The sequence below is a fragment of the Mus musculus genome, chromosome 1 (assembly GCF_000001635.26).
Source record: "Mus musculus strain C57BL/6J chromosome 1, GRCm38.p6 C57BL/6J".
NCBI lineage: Eukaryota > Metazoa > Chordata > Mammalia > Rodentia > Muridae > Mus > Mus musculus.
The window spans coordinates 46,580,004-46,594,555 of NC_000067.6; the positions used below are offsets into that span (position 1 = coordinate 46,580,004).

Sequence of the window (14,552 nt, forward strand, 5' to 3'; positions counted from 1 at the left end):
AATCAGAGCCATTGTGCTAACCTGTCTAAGTAGAATTGACCTCAAAAAGTTAAAACAGCTTTATCATATCTAATTAAAAATGTGTATTGCCTCAAATACTGAAACTTTTAGTTTGTATTTTTTACTTTCAACTTTAATATGTTCCACCAGCAAGGTGTATACAAATATTTCACAATGCACACAGCTTTGCAATATAAAACATATCTGTTCTAAGCATTTCAGGTGGGAGATGGTCAGCTGATTGGCTGTACCTAAATGGTTTAGTTTTTGGGTTTTTGGGTTTTTTTTTTTTTTTGCTTTGGGTTTTTGGAGAGGGAGCTTATTTGTTGTTGATCAGACACTATATTTACTGAACCAAATCTAGTTATTCTAAAAGTTGAACATCATAACTTTCAAATATCAGACCTAAGTTAATCAAATTATAGTAAACTACCAGTGTTCAAACCAAACAATTATTGATAATTTGTGAAAGAAAAAATTCACTTTTATTAACAGTAATTTTTTTTCAAACACGACAAACATTTTCTTCCAGATGGTGGCGCTCAAAGAACACTATTTTCAATTTTTGATTTAGGATCATAACAGTACTAGTCCACACTGCATGACTTGCACATTTAAAAATTATGTCCTGAGTTTGTTAGTATTTGTGTGTGTGAGGGCGTGGGAGGAGAGGGAGACAGAGACAAAGGAGGGAGAGGGGGAGTATTAAATATCTATTTGAAACACAAAATCTTCTGAAACTTGCAATGAAATGCCTTTAAAAATTGGAGATTCCTTAATCTTTCATTGCACATGTGCTATACTTTTGTTTTATTGATGAAACAGGTATTAATGATAGTTATTTTTCTTTGCTAAATTATTGTGCTTCTGTAATATCATCACAATTCAACACAAAGCAAACCATGCTGTCTTTTCAGCAGTGTTCTAATTACTAAACAAAAGCCCTGAATGGTGGCATAAGAGATGCTGTATGATGGAACAGATGAGGCAGAAGTGCAAGGCCCATGAGGAGCTCCAGGATAGCTGCACAGTAAATTTGAGGCCAGAAATAAAAAAGAAAAAAAGCCAAAACCACACTAACAAAAAACAAGTGCTACTCTTGGAAAGAAAGAGAGGGCATAGGAACAGCTGAACAGGTGGGGACAGGATCCTTCTGGTCTCCATCTACTCCAGGAATTAAGGCTATCCTACAGCCCTCTGCACCCAAATTCTACCCAGGTCTCTCTAGGAGTGCTGAAACACTTAAGATCACAGGCTCACAGAACCACAGGAGGGACAAGCTTCAGTAAGAGACAGCAAGACCAACTAACACCAGAGGTAAGCAGATGGTAAGAGGCAAGTACAAGAACCTAAGCAACAGAAACCAAGGATATTTAGTATCATTAGAACCCAGTTCTTTCACCACAGCAAGTCCTGGATACAACAACACACAGGAAATGCAAGATACAAATTTGAAAGCACATCTCATCATGATGATAGAGGACTTTAAGAAAGACATAAATAACTCCCTTAAAGAAATACAGAAGAACACAGGTAAATAGGTAGAAGCCCTTAAAAAGGAAACATAAAAATCCCTTAAAGAATTATAGGAAAAAACAATCAAACAGATGATGGAATTGAACAAAATCACCCAGGATTTAGAAATGGAAATAAAAACAATTAAAAAATCACAAAGGGAGACAACTCTGGAGATCAGGAGTCATAGATGCAAGCATCACCAACAGAATACAAGAGATAGAAGAATTTCAGGTACAGAAGATACCTTAGAAAACATTGACAGAACAGTCAAAGAAAATGAAAAATGCAAAAAGCTCCTAATCCAAAACATCCAGGAAATCAGGACACAATGAGAAGACCAAACCTAAGGATAACAGGTAGAAAAGCGAGTGAAGATTCCCAACTTAAAGGGCCAGTAAATATCTTCATCAAAAGTATAGAAGAAATCTTCCCTAACCTAAAGAAAGAGATGCCCATAAACATACAAGAAGCCTACCAAACTCCAAATAAACTAGACCAGAAAAGAAATTTCTCTCATCACATAATAATCAAAACATCAAATGCACAAAACCAAGAGTATTAAAAGCAGTAAGAGAAAAGGTCAAATAACATATAAAGGCAGACCTATCAGAATTACACCAGACATCTCACCAAGAGACTCTAAAATCCAGAAGGTCCTGGGAAGATGTCACACAGACCATAAGAGAACACAAATACCAGCCCAGGCTACTATACCCAACAAAACTCTCAATTACCATAGATAGAGAAACCAAGATTTTCCATGACAAAACAAAACTTATACTATATCTTTTCACAAATTCTACCCTACAAAGGATAATAGATGAAAACTCCAACACAAGGAGTGAAACTACACCTTAGAAAAAACATGAAAGTAATCTTCTATCAACAAATCCAAAAGAAGATAGCCACATACACATAATTCTTTCTCTAACAACGAAAATAACAGGAAGCAACAGTCACTTGTCCTTAATATCTCTTAACATCAATGGACTCAATTCCCCAATAAAAAGACATAGACTAATAGACTAGATATGTAAACAGGACCCAGCATTTTGCTGCGTACAGGAAATGCACCTCAGTGACAAAGACAGACACTACCTCAGAGTAAAAGGCTGGAAAATAATTTTTCCAAGCAAATAGTCCCAAATAACAAGCTGGAGTAGCTATTCTAATATTGAATAAAATCAACTTCCAACCAAATATTACCAAAAAAAAAAAAAAAAAGTAAGAAAGGCCACTTTATACCCATCAAAAGAAAAATCTACCAATATGTACTCTCAATTCTGAACATCTATGCTCCAAATGAAAGGGCACCTGTGGGGAATTGCAGGCTGGTCTCCAGTTGAGCTGAGGTCTGAACCCTAGGAATGGTGATAATTCACCTTCATGACACGGTAGGTATTCCCTTATGCTCCTGGAACTCTGGCTCCTGCCTAAGTTACTGCCCCACACAGTCCCCCCACAAGAGAAGCATGGCTATAAGTCACAGAGGCAATGGCCCGAGCTTCTGACCTTCATGCTAAACTCCTCCCCAGTTACCTAGCAACAGTAAAGACCATAAAAAGGGCTGTTTAGTCTCTGTTTGCTCTCTTACTTGTCTCTCTCTTACTTCTTACCCCTCACTCTCACCCTCTCTTCCCTCTCTTTGTCTTCTCTCCTCTCTCCTTTCTCTTTGTCTTCTCCTCTCCCCTCCTTTCTCCCTCTTACTCTCTTTCTCTCTAGCCTCCCCCTTCTCTCTTTCTACCTTCTCTCTTTCTACCTTCTCTCTTTCTCCCTGCCTTTCTACAATAAAGCTCTAAAACCATAGAGAATCTCTGTTCAACAAGATCCCCTGCTCTCGACAGCAGCAGCGGTCGCCATCTTGGTCCGGGACCCGCCGAACTTAGGAAATTAGTCTGAACAGGTGAGAGGGTGCGCCAGAGAACCTGACAGCCTCTGGAACAGGCAGAAGCACAGAGGGGCTGAGGCAGCACCCTGTGTGGGCCGGGAACAGCCGGCCACCTTCCGGACCGGAGGGCAGGTGCCCGCCCGGCTGGGGAGGCGGCCTAAGCCACAGCAGCAGCGGTCGCCATCTTGGTCCCGGGACTCCAAGGAACTTATGAATTTAGTCTGCTTAGGTGAGAGTCTGTACCACCTGGGAACTGCAAAGCAACACAGTGTCTGAGAAAGGTCCTGTTTTGGGCCTTCTTCTTCGGCCAGGAGGAGATCCAAATACAAGATATCTGCGCACCTTCCCTGTAAGAGAGCTTGCCAGCAGAGAGTGCTCTGAGCACTGAAACTCAGAGGAGAGAATCTGTCTCCCAGGTCTGCTGATAGACGGTAACAGAATCACCAGAAGAACAATCTCTAAACAGAGTCAATTATAACTACTAACTCCAGAGATTACCAGATGGCGAAAGGTAAACGGAGGAATCTTACTAACAGGAACCAAGACCACTCACCATCACCAGACCCCAGCACACCCACTTCGCCCAGTCCAGGGAACCCCAACACACCTGAGAACCTAGACCTAGATTTAAAAGCATATCTCATGATGATGGTAGAGGACATCAAGAAGGACTTTAATAAATCACTTAAAGAAATACAGGAGAACACTGCTAAAGAGTTACAAGTCCTTAAAGAAAAACAGGAAAACACAATCAAACAGGTAGAAGTCCTTACTGAAAAAGAGGAAAAAACATACAAACAGGTGATGGAAATGAACAAAACCATACTAGACCTAAAAAGGGAAGTAGACACAATAAAGAAAACTCAAAGCGAGGCAACACTAGAGATAGAAACCCTAGGAAAGAAATCTGGAACCATAGATTTGAGCATCAGCAACAGAATACAAGAGATGGAAGAGAGAATCTCAGGTGCAGAAGATTCCATAGAGAACATCGGCACAACAATCAAAGAAAATGGAAAATGCAAAAAGATCCTAACTCAAAATATCCAGGAAATCCAGGACACAATAAGAAGACCAAACGTACGGATAATAGGAGTGGATGAGAATGAAGATTTTCAACTCAAAGGTCCAGCAAACATCTTCAACAAAATTATTGAAGAAAACTTCCCAAATCTAAAGAATGAGATGCATATGAACATACAAGAAGCCTACAGAACTCCAAATAGACTGGACCAGAAAAGAAATTCCTCCCGACACATAATAATCAGAACATCAAATGCACTAAATAAAGATAGAATACTAAAAGCAGTAAGGGAAAAAGGTCAAGTAACATATAAAGGCAAGCCTATCAGAATTACACCAGATTTTTCACCAGAGACTATGAAAGCCAGAAGAGCCTGGACAGATGTTATACAGACACTAAGAGAACACAAACTGCAGCCCAGGCTACTATACCCAGCCAAACTCTCAATTATCATAGAGGGAGAAACCAAAGTATTCCACGACAAAACCAAATTCACGCATTATCTCTCCACGAATCCAGCCCTTCAAAGGATAATAACAGAAAAAAACCAATACAAGAACGGGAACAACGCCCTAGAAAAAACAAGAAGGTAATCCCTCAACAAACCTAAAAGAAGACAGCCACAAGAACAGAATGCCACCTTTAACAACTAAAATAACAGGAAGCAACAATTACTTTTCCTTAATATCTCTTAACATCAATGGTCTCAACTCGCCAATAAAAAGACATAGACTAACAAACTGGCTACACAAACAAGACCCAACATTTTGCTGCTTACAGGAAACTCATCTCAGAGAAAAAGATAGACACTACCTCAGAATGAAAGGCTGGAAAACAATTTTCCAAGCAAATGGTATGAAGAAACAAGCAGGAGTAGCCATCCTAATATCTGATAAGATTGACTTCCAACCCAAAGTCATCAAAAAAGACAAGGAGGGACACTTCATTCTCATCAAAGGTAAAATCCTCCAAGAGGAACTCTCAATTCTGAATATCTATGCTCCAAATACAAGAGCAGCCACATTCACTAAAGAAACTTTAGTAAAGCTCAAAGCACACATTGCGCCTCACACAATAATAGTGGGAGACTTCAACACACCACTTTCACCAATGGACAGATCATGGAAACAGAAACTAAACAGGGACACACTGAAACTAACAGAAGTGATGAAACAAATGGATCTGACAGATATCTACAGAACATTTTTCCCTAAAACAAAAGGATATACCTTCTTCTCAGCACCTCATGGTACCTTCTCCAAAATTGACCACATAATAGGTCACAAATCAGGCCTCAACAGATTCAAAAATATTGAAATTGTCCCATGTATCCTATCAGATCACCATGCACTAAGGCTGATCTTCAATAACAAAATAAATAACAGAAAGCCAACATTCACATGGAAACTGAACAACACTCTTCTCAATGATACCTTGGTCAAGGAAGGAATAAAGAAAGAAATTAAAGACTTTTTAGAGTTTAATGAAAATGAAGCCACAACGTACCCAAACCTTTGGGACACAATGAAAGCATTTCTAAGAGGGAAACTCATAGCTATGAGTGCCTTCAAGAAAAAACGGGAGAGAGCACATACTAGCAGCTTGACAACACATCTAAAAGCTCTAGAAAAAAAGGAAGCAAATTCACCCAAGAGGAGTAGACGGCAGGAAATAATCAAACTCAGGGGTGAAATCAACCAAGTGGAAACAAGAAGAACTATTCAAAGAATTAACCAAACGAGGAGTTGGTTCTTTGAGAAAATCAACAAGATAGATAAACCCTTAGCTAGACTCACTAAAGGGCACAGGGACAAAATCCTAATTAACAAAATCAGAAATGAAAAGGGAGACATAACAACAGATCCTGAAGAAATCCAAAACACCATCAGATCCTTCTACAAAAGGTTATCCTCAACAAAACTGGAAAACCTGGACGAAATGGACAAATTTCTGGACAGATACCAGGTACCAAAGTTGAATCAGGATCAAGTTGACCTTCTAAACAGTCCCATATCCCCTAAAGAAATAGAAGCAGTTATTAATAGTCTCCCAGCCAAAAAAAGCCCAGGACCAGACGGGTTTAGTGCAGAGTTCTATCAGACCTTCAAAGAAGATCTAACTCCAGTTCTGCACAAACTTTTTCACAAGATAGAAGTAGAAGGTATTCTACCCAACTCATTTTATGAAGCCACTATTACTCTGATACCTAAACCACAGAAAGATCCAACAAAGATAGAGAACTTCAGACCAATTTCTCTTATGAACATCGATGCAAAAATCCTTAATAAAATTCTCGCTAACCGAATCCAAGAACACATTAAAGCAATCATCCATCCTGACCAAGTAGGTTTTATTCCAGGGATGCAGGGATGGTTTAATATACGAAAATCCATCAATGTAATCCATTATATAAACAAACTCAAAGACAAAAACCACATGATCATCTCGTTAGATGCAGAAAAAGCATTTGACAAGATCCAACACCCATTCATGATAAAAGTTCTGGAAAGATCAGGAATTCAAGGCCAATACCTAAACATGATAAAAGCAATCTACAGCAAACCAGTAGCCAACATCAAAGTAAATGGAGAGAAGCTGGAAGCAATCCCACTAAAATCAGGGACTAGACAAGGCTGCCCACTTTCTCCCTACCTTTTCAACATAGTACTTGAAGTATTAGCCAGAGCAATTCGACAACAAAAGGAGATCAAGGGGATACAAATTGGAAAAGAGGAAGTCAAAATATCACTTTTTGCAGATGATATGATAGTATATATAAGTGACCCTAAAAATTCCAACAGAGAACTCCTAAACCTGATAAACAGCTTCGGTGAAGTAGCTGGATATAAAATTAACTCAAACAAGTCAATGGCCTTTCTCTACACAAAGAATAAACAGGCTGAGAAAGAAATTAGGGAAACAACACCCTTCTCAATAGCCACAAATAATATAAAATATCTCGGCGTGACTCTAACGAAGGAAGTGAAAGATCTGTATGATAAAAACTTCAAGTCCCTGAAGAAAGAAATTAAAGAAGATCTCAGAAGATGGAAAGATCTCCCATGCTCATGGATTGGCAGGACCAACATTGTAAAAATGGCTATCTTGCCAAAAGCAATCTACAGATTCAATGCAATCCCCATTAAAATTCCAACTCAATTCTTCAACGAATTAGAAGGAGCAATTTGCAAATTCATCTGGAATAACAAAAAACCGAGGATAGCAAAAACTCTTCTCAAGGATAAAAGAACCTCTGGTGGAATCACCATGCCTGACCTAAAGCTTTACTACAGAGCAATTGTGATAAAAACTGCATGGTACTGGTATAGAGACAGACAAGTGGACCAATGGAATAGAATTGAAGACCCAGAAATGAACCCACACACCTATGGTCACTTGATCTTCGACAAGGGAGCCAAAACCATCCAGTGGAAGAAAGACAGCATTTTCAACAATTGGTGCTGGCACAACTGGTTGTTATCATGTAGAAGAATGCGAATCGATCCATACTTATCTCCTTGTACTAAGGTCAAATCTAAGTGGATCAAGGAACTTCACATAAAACCAGAGACACTGAAACTTTTAGAGGAGAAAGTGGGGAAAAGCCTTGAAGATATGGGCACAGGGGAAAAATTCCTGAACAGAACAGCAATGGCTTGTGCTGTAAGATCGAGAATTGACAAATGGGACCTAATGAAACTCCAAAGTTTCTGCAAGGCAAAAGACACTGTCTATAAGACAAAAAGACCACCAACAGACTGGGAAAGGATCTTTACCTATCCTAAATCAGATAGGGGACTAATATCCAACATATATAAAGAACTCAAGAAGGTGGACCTCAGAAAATCAAATAACCCCCTTAAAAAATGGGGCTCAGAACTGAACAAAGAATTCTCACCTGAGGAATACCGAATGGCAGAGAAGCACCTGAAAAAATGTTCAACATCCTTAATCATCAGGGAAATGCAAATCAAAACAACCCTGAGATTCCACCTCACACCAGTGAGAATGGCTAAGATCAAAAATTCAGGTGACAGCAGATGCTGGCGAGGATGTGGAGAAAGAGGAACACTCCTCCATTGTTGGTGGGATTGCAGGCTTGTACAACCACTCTGGAAATCAGTCTGGCGGTTCCTCAGAAAATTGGACATAGTACTACCGGAGGATCCAGCAATACCTCTCCTGGGCATATATCCAGAAGAAGCCCCAACTGGTAAGAAGGACACATGCTCCACTATGTTCATAGCAGCCTTATTTATAATAGCCAGAAACTGGAAAGAACCCAGATGCCCCTCAACAGAGGAATGGATACAGAAAATGTGGTACATCTACACAATGGAGTACTACTCAGCTATTAAAAAGAATGAATTTATGAAATTCCTAGCCAAATGGATGGACCTGGAGAGCATCATCCTGAGTGAGGTAACACAATCACAAAGGAACTCACACAATATGTACTCACTGATAAGTGGATACTAGCCCAAAACCTAGGATACCCACGATATAAGATACAATTTCCTAAACACATGAAACTCAAGAAAAATGAAGACTGAAGTGTGGACACTATGCCCCTCCTTAGAAGTGGGAACAAAACACCCATGGAAGGAGTTACAGAAACAAAGTATGGAGCTGAGATGAAAGGATGGACCATGTAGAGACTGCCATATCCAGGGATCCACCCCATAATCAGCTTCCAAATGCTGACACCATTGCATACACTAGCAAGATTTTACTGAAAGGACCCAGATGTAGCTGTCTCTTGTGAGACTATGCCGGGGCCTAGCAAACACAGAAGTGGATGCTCACAGTCAGCTAATGGATGGATCACAGGGCTCCCAATGGAGGAGCTAGAGAAAGTACCCAAGGAGCTAAAGGGATCTTCAACCCTATAGGTGGAACAACATTATGAACTAACCAGTACCCCTGAGCTCTTGACTCTAGCTGCATATGTATCAAAAGATGGCCTAGTCGGCCATCACTGGAAAGAGAGGCCCATTGGACACGCAGACTTTGTGTGCCCCGGTACAGGGGAACGCCAGGGCCAAAGGGGGGGAGTGGGTGGGTAGGGGAGTGGGGGTGGGTGGGTAAGGGGGACTTTTGGTATAGCATTGGAAATGTAAATGAGCTAAATACCTAATAAAAAATGGAAAAAAAAAAAAAAAAAAAAAAAGATCCCCTGCTCTCACTCTGGTCAGTGTTGGGAACCTCTTCCCTCATCTCTCTCCTATAACCCCAGGGCTTTAGCAAGGTAGCTCCAGGAATCCCAGGTAGGGCTGCCCCCTGGCCACCCCCTGAAGAGTGGGATAGAGGAATGCCCACCCAGGGATGAGTGGAAGGTAGTTAGCAACCCTCCCACGTCTGACAGACCAGAGGATAGGGAAAACTTTGGCAGGGTGTGGGCTTCTGCCCCCTTCCCCTGGGTCCCCCTTTTTTTTTGTTCCCAACAGGCACCCATATTCATGAAAGAAACTTTACTAAAGCTCAAAGCACACATTGCACCTCACATAATAATAGTGGTAGACTTCAACACCCCACTCTCATCAGTGGACAGACTATGGAAACAGAAACTAAACACAGTGAAACTAACAGAAGTTATGAACTAAATGGATTTAACTGATATCTATAGAACATTTCATCCTAAAACAAAAAAGAATATATCTTCTTCTCAGTACCTCATGGTACCTTCTCCAAAATTGATCTTATAATCAGTCACAAAACAGGCCTCAACAAATACAAGAAGATTGAAATAATCTCATGCACCCCATCAAATCACCAAGGACGAAGGCTGGTCTTCAATAACAAACAAACAAACAAACAAAAAAAACAAAATAATAAAAAAATACAGAAAGCCCACATACACATAGAAGCTGAACAATGCTCTATTCAATGATAACTGGGTCAAGGAAGAAATAAAGACTCGTTACAAGTTAATACATATGAAGACACAGCATACACAAACTTATAGCACACAATGAAAGCAGTGCTAAAAGGAAAACTCATAGCTCTGAGTGCCTCCAAAAAGAAACTGGACAGAGCATACACTAGCAGCTTGATTAGCAGCTGAAAGCTCTAGAACAAAAAGAAGCAAGTACAGCCAATAGGAGTAGACAGCAGAAAATAATCAAACTCAGAGCTTATTAAATCAAGTAGAAACAAAAAGAACTGTACAAAGAATCAACAAAACCAGGAGCTGGTTCTTTGAGAAAAATCAACAAGATAGATAAACCCTTAGCCAGACTAACCAGAAGGCACAGAGACAGTATCCAAATTAACAAAATCAGAAATGAAAAGGGAGACATAACAACAGAAACTGAGGAAATAAAAAAAAAAAAAATCAGATCCTACTACAAAAGCCTAAACTCAACAAAATGGAAAGTTTGAATGAAATGGACAATTTTGTAGCCAGATACCAAATACTAAAGTTAAATCAGGAACAGATATACCATATGAACTGTCCCATAACCCCTAAAAAATAGAGTCACTAAAAGTTTCCCAACCAAGGAAAGCCCAGGACCAGATGGGTTTAGTGTAGAATTCTATCAGATCTTCAAAGAAGACCTAATGCCAATATTCTTCAAACTATTCAACAAAATAGAAACAAAAGGAACACTACCCAATTTATTCTATGAAGCCACAACTACACTCATACCTAAAGCACAGAAAGACCCAACCAACAAAGAACTTCAGACCAATTTCCCTTATGAATATTGATTTCAAAAAGATTTAATAAAATGCTCACAAACTGAATCCAAGAACACATCGAAATATTATCCATCACAATCAAGTAGGCTTCATCCCAGGGATGCAGGGATGGGTCAACATATGGAAATCCATCAATGCAATCCACTATATAAACAAACTGAAAGGAAAAAAAACATATTATCATCTCAAGAGATGCTGAGAGCATTTGAAAAAAATCAACACCTCTTCATGATAAAAGTCTTGGATAGATCTGAAATTCAAGGCCCATACCTAAACATAGTAAAAAGCAATATACAGCAAACCAGTAGCCAACATCAAACTAAATGGAGAGGAACTTGAAGCAATCCCACTAAAATCAGGAACTAGACAAGGCTGCCCACCCTCTCCCTACCTATTCAATATAATATTCAAAGTCCTAGCCAGAGCAATTAGAAAACAAAGGGAGGTCTAAGGCATACAAATTGGGGAAAGGAAGAAGTCAAAAATATCACTATTTGCAGATGATATAATAGTATAGTTAATTGAACCCAAAAATTCCACCAGAGAACTCCTAAACCTGACAAACAACTTCAGGAAAGTGGCTGGATATAAAATTAACTCAAACCAAATGGTAGCCTTCCTATACTCAAAGGATAAAGAGACTAAGAAAGAAATTAGGGAAATTACATCTTTCACAATAGTCACAAATAATATAAAATACCTTGGTGTGACTCTAACCAAGCAAGTAAAAGTCCTTTATGACAAGAACCTCAAGTCTCTGAAGAAAGAAATCAAAGAAGATCTCAGAAGTTGGAAAAAATCTCCCATGATTATGGATTGGCAGGAGTAATGTAAAAATGGCTATCTTGCTAAAAGCAATCTAAAGATTCAGTGCAATCTCCATCAAAATTCCAACTCAGTTCTTCATAGAGTTAGAAAGAACAATTTGCAAATTCATTTGGAATAACAAAAAAACGATGATAGTGAAAACTTTTCTCAACAATAAAAGAACTTCTGAGGGAATCACCATTTCTGATAACAAGCAATACTGATAAAAAAAACCACACAGTATTGGTACAGAGACAAGCAGGTAGATCAATGGAATAGAATTGAAGACCCAGAAATGAACCCACACACCTATGGTCACTTGATCTTTGACAAAGGAGCTGAAACCATCCAGTGGAAAAATATGACAGCCTTTACTTTTTCTTTTTCTTTTTTTTTTCTTTTTTTTTTTTTTTTTTTTTTTTTTTGGTTTTTGGAAACAGGGTTTCTCTGTATAGCCCTGGCTGTCCTGGACCTCACTTTGTAGACCAGGCTGGCCTCGAACTCAGAAATCCGCCTGCTTCTGCCTCCCGAGTGCTGGGATTAAAGGTGTGCGCCACCACGCCCGGCAGACTTTTCAACAAATGGTACTGGTTCAACTGGAGGTTAGCATGTAGAAGAATGCACATCAATCCATTTTTATCTCCTGGTACAAAACACAAAATTCTAAACTGAGGAATTCTAAACTGAGGAGTACCAAATGGCTGGGAAGCACTTAAATAAGTGTTCAACATTCTTAGTCATCAGAGAAATGCAAATTAAAATGACCCTGAAATTTCACCTCACACCAGTCAGAATGTCTAAGATCAACAACTCAGATGGCAGCAGATGCTGGTGAGGATATGGAGAAAGAGGAACATTCCTCCATTGCTGGTGGGATTACCAGTTGGTACAACCCCTCTAGAAATCAGTCCAGCAATTCCTCAGAAAATTGAACATAGTTCTACCTGAAAACCCAAAAATACCACCCCTGGGCCTATACCCAAAAGATGCTCCAACAAGTAATAAGGACACATGCTCCACTATGTTCATAGCAGCCTTATTTATAATAGACAAAAGCTTGAAAGAACCCAGATGTCCTTCAACACAGGAATGGATACAGAAAATGTGGTACAATCACACAATGGTGTACTACTCAGCTGTAAAAAAAAAAAAAACAACTTCATGAAATTCTTAGGCAAATGGATGGAATTAGAAAATATCATCCTGTGTGCAGTAATCCAGTCACAAAAAAAAAAAAAAAACACATTGTATGCAGTCAATGATAAGTGGATATTAGCTCAAAAGCTCAGAATATTCAAGATACAATTCACAGGCTACATGAAGCTCAAGAAGAAGAAAGACCAAAGTGTGGGTGCTTCCATCCTTCTTAGAAGGGGGAACAAAATACTCAAAGGGGGAAATACTGAGACAAAGTTTAGAGCAGAGAATGAAGGAAAGGCCATCCAGAGACTGCCTCACCTGGGCACTCAATCTATATATAGACACCAAATCCAGACACCCTTGCAAATGCCAAGAAGTTCATACTGAAAGGAGCCTGATATAGTTGACCCCTGAGTGGCTCTGCGAAATCCTGATAAATATGGAGGTGGATGCTCACAGACAAGCATTGGACTGAGCACAAGATCCATAATGGAGGAGTTAGATATAGGACAGAAGGAGCTGAGGGGGTTTGCAACCGCCTTGGAAGAACAACAATATCAACCAACCAGAGTACACATGGAAGGACCTATGGCTCCAGCTGCATATGTAGCAGAGGATGGCCTGTCGGACATCAATGAGAGGAGAGAGGCCCTTGGTCCTGTGAAGGCTTGATGCCTCAGTGTAGGGGAATGCCAGGTTGGGGAGGCGGGAGTGGGTGGGTGGATGGGGGAGCACCCTCATCTATGAGGAGCAGGGAGAAGGAGGATGGGATGGGGGTTTCCAGAGTGAAAACCAGGAAAAGGGATAAGATTGAAATGTAAATAAATAAAATATCCAATAAAAAAGAGAAATTTAATTTTCTCAGCCCCACTAGAAAAAGAGAAAAGCAAAGAAAGCATTTTCTTTCTGCTGGAGCTGGCAATGGAAACCAGGGCCCTGCATGTGCCAAAGGATGATTCAGCCCTATCTCTAGTCCTAGAATAAAATTCACACGTGAAACAATTTTCAACTGATATTTTGGTATAACTTTCAGTCATGGTTGAGTACAATTGAAAAAATAAGTTTTTAGTTAATTTTAAAATTCAGTGTTTTTCTCTTAAATTGTCATCCTCTTGTTTGAATTTCATGTAACCTTCCTAGAATGTCCTATTACATTCCTGGTTACAGTGGGAAGTTGGGAACACTGGGGCTTGAGGTGTTCCCAACATGACTGTTATGTGAAAGATCATGGCAGGCATAGAATATTCAAGACTACCATTTTAAAAGTTCCCATAATCTTTGTTCTACTAAGTGAAAAATTTCAACTATCATGTAAATAGAAATAAAAATTAATAACTACTATTTTGAATTTCATGCTGAACTGGGTAGTTTTTTCTCAACTTTATACAAACTAAAGGCTCCTGGGAAGAGGGAACCTCCACTGAGCAATTGCCTTTCTCAGACTGGCCTGTGTGCATGATTGTGGGGTATTGA

General features: G+C 39.5%; 1 protein-coding gene across 2 annotated transcripts in view; it reads left to right on the forward strand.

Annotated features, from left to right (window-relative positions):
• Positions 1-14,552, forward strand: part of Dnah7c (dynein, axonemal, heavy chain 7C) — a 382,050-nt gene that overhangs the window by 154,576 nt on the left and 212,922 nt on the right. The gene's annotated exons all lie outside the window — the stretch shown is intronic.